Source organism: Myotis lucifugus, unplaced genomic scaffold (genome assembly GCF_000147115.1).
Source record: "Myotis lucifugus unplaced genomic scaffold, Myoluc2.0 scaffold_5358, whole genome shotgun sequence".
NCBI lineage: Eukaryota > Metazoa > Chordata > Mammalia > Chiroptera > Vespertilionidae > Myotis > Myotis lucifugus.
In genome coordinates this window covers 6,539-9,746 of record NW_005876406.1, presented here as the reverse complement: position 1 = coordinate 9,746, position 3,208 = coordinate 6,539, and the positions used below count along the sequence as shown (strand labels likewise).

The 3,208-nt window shown below is 52.8% G+C and overlaps 1 non-coding gene across 1 annotated transcript; it reads left to right on the top strand.

Annotated features, from left to right (window-relative positions):
• Positions 1 to 2,753: 2,753 nt before the first annotated feature.
• On the top strand, positions 2,754 to 2,883 carry LOC111824738. Its single transcript, XR_002827821.1, has one exon. It is a non-coding gene; the product is annotated as a small nucleolar RNA SNORA33 (small nucleolar RNA).
• Positions 2,884 to 3,208: the final 325 nt, after the last annotated feature.

The following is a 3,208-nucleotide window of genomic DNA, read 5'->3' as shown; positions in this document are numbered from 1 at the left end:
GCGGGGCTGGAGTTCGCCCGGGACCCGGCTGAGCGCCAGGAGGTAGCGGTGCGCTCCCGGAGGCGCGCATTCCTCACCCCCCACGACGCCAGGAAGGGGAAACCGAGGCCCGGAGAGGGAAGTGGACTGGACTAAGGTCATTCTGGGGAGCCGCCCCTTTCCGACCCCCCACCCCCACCCCAGGGCTCTCGGCCCTGCCGCACCCTTCCCCGCTCCATCCCTCCAAGGCCCTCGGGCTCGCCCCCTCCTCACCTCGCACCTCGGCCAGGCACCGCCGCTTCCTTCCCGGCGTTCTCAGGCTCCCGGGCGCGAACTCGCAGGACCTCCTCCGCCGCCGGCCTCCTGGCCACGCCCTCTCCGACTCGCCATTGGTCGGCCCGTCACGCTCCTCACCGCGGTTGGCTCCCCTCACTGGTCCGCCCCTCGCATTTCCGGGTTCTCGCGTTGACGTCGGCTTCCCGGGAAAGACTCGCCGTGGGCTACTCCCATTGGCTGGCTTCTGCGTAGCTCTCGAGCCCGCCGTAGCCAATCAACAACAGGAGAGGCGGGACCTGGGAGACGGCGGGAGCAGCAGGTGCAGAGAACGCCGCGCGGGTGCGGGTTGGGCACACTAGGTGCAGGCGCGGGAGCTCGGAAACTCGCAATCCCGCCCGCTTCTCCCCTGGCCTCAGTTTCCGTAGGTGTAATATGAGGATGCTGATGACTTGCACCTCTCCACCCTGCTAATCTGACTTCACAGCCCAGTTCTTATCCTCCACCTTGTGCTACCAGGAGTAGCTTTTCCCCTTTCTCTCACCCTCTCTCCTTTCCTCCCTGACTTTTAAATTTGGATCCTCCAGAGAAGGGCCTGGCTACTTGTTTTGCTTCCTAGAGAAACAGAGGATTTTTTTTCCCTGCATGCAGAAGCTGAAACCTCCATTTTTTTTCTGAAACCTCCATCTTAACTCACAAATATTGAAACATCCAGGACCTGCCCAGTAATTCTAAGCATTAAGATGTCATGTCAGCCCGGCTGATGTGGCTCAGTGCTCCAGAGCCGCCCCATGAACCAGGAGATCACGGTTCAATTCCCGGTCAGGGCACATGCCCGGGTTACTGGCTCAATCCCTAGTAGGGGGCGTGCAGGAGGCAGCCGATCCATGATTCTCTCTCATCATTGATGTTTCTATCTCCCTCTCCCGTCCTCTCTGAAATCAATAAAAATATATATTTTTTAAAAGATGTTATGTAAACCGATGGTCGTTGGTGCCAGTGCTAACAGGAGTCTCCAGTTTGGGTCCTGGTGAGGTGAGAGACGATGCAGTGAAAACAGCCCCGGGGTGAAACAGCACAGCTGTGGGACCACAGGCTGTGAGGTGGCCTGGCAGAGGCGGCCCCAGTTGGGCATCGCAGCCCCCATGGGACAACACTCCTCTCTGGTGAGCTAGCTTTGGTGTTACAGCTCAGCTCTGCCGTCAGGATCTGACCTCCTCTGCAACACACATTCCCTTCGGGGCGTCACCTTTGGAGTCACACAGCCCTCAGTTCAAACCCCATGTTTACCACTTGCAAACGGAGTACCTTCAGCGATTTGACCTCGCTGATCCCAGTTTGCTTTTTGCAAGTTTGGGACAATGTGATGACAGGACAGCCTCTGGGGTTTTGTGTGAGGGCGAAGCGACAAGTGTCTGCTATTGCACTTGTTTCCCAGAGGAGGGCCTGCTGTATAAGCAGCTAATGACGGGAAGTGGTTGGTGGAGTGGAAAGCGGTGAGGCTCCGAGGTCAGACAGCTGTGTGTTCAAAAGCAGGGCCCAGTACTTACTATCTGTGTGACCTGGAGCAGGTCACGTATCCTCACTAAACTGGGTAATATGGGGCTTGTGGACCTATGTCCCCTCCTCCTGGGCATAAGATGATATAATCATCTACTTTTATTATTTTTTAAAATATATTTTTATTGATTTCAGAGAGGAAGGGAGAGGGAGATAGAAACATCAGTGATGCCGAAACCGGTTTGGCTCAGTGGATGGAGCGTAGGCCTGCGGACTGAGGGGTCCCAGGTTCGATTCCGGTCGGGGGCGTGTACCTGGGTTGCGGGCACATCTCCAGTGGGAGATGTGCAGGAGGCAGCTGGTCGATGTTTCTCTCTCATCGATGTTTCTGACTCTCTGTCTCTCTCCCTTCCTCTCTGTGAAAAATCAATAAAATATATTTAAAAAAGAAAAAGAAACATCAGTGACGAGAGAGAATCACTGATCAGCTGCCTCCTGCATGCTCCCCACTGGGGATCAAGCCCGCAACCCGGCATGTGCCCTTAACTGGAATCGAACCCAGGACCCTTCAGTCCTCAGGCTGACGCTCTATCCACTGAGCAAAACCTGCTAGGGCAATCATCTACTTTTAAAGGTACCATCCTTTCTTCACCCCTTCTTGAGATGCCAGTGCAAACTCTTTAATGAGTTTAGGCCATGGTAACAAATCCAGAAGCCACGTGAGAACCATTAGTGAGCCAATAGGGAAAGGTGGGGAGTGTGGCGAATACGAAAGCACCTGTCTTGTTCAAAGTGGGCAGCAGATTTTTCAGCTCTAGCCTACATTTATTATGCTAGGGTTTGGTCCAGAAATTGGCATATTTTCCAATTTTTTTCAAAAGATGTCTCAGCCTTAGATTTTTCAGCAAAATCTCCAGATTTTTAAACAGTTGGCATGTTTACTTGCCGGCTACAGAGAGCTGCCAGATCCCTGCTTAAAAAAGGCTTTTAAAATGGGCAGAAAGCCAGCCCATGAGTCTGCTCACCTGAATGTGTTTCTGTAGGAATTTAGAGAAAGCTGGCAATAGAAAAGCCATGTTATGAGTCTTAAAGACACTGAAGTCATTAAGGTCCCGGAAAATAACTATAAGAAAAAAAACAAAATAAAACGGGCAGGAAATGATGGCAGTGAACTCAGAAAGCAGCTCCACAAATGACTCTGCAAATGGCTGCACCACCGTCTTTGGACACCAGGGGGCAGTAACCCACCTGGCGTCACTTCCCCGATTCAATCCCCATTGTCAGGAGAGCACACTCAATTTTCTTCCTGGACTTTTGTCTGCATTCAGCTGTGTTAAATGCACAAAATATGGTCCCTGAAGCGATATTGAAACGTTGTTTTTCTCCGTCTTAAGGATTCTGTGTTGGGTGGAAATTGCCTCCCCGGGGCCCACAGAGGAGCTTTCTAAAAGCTTAC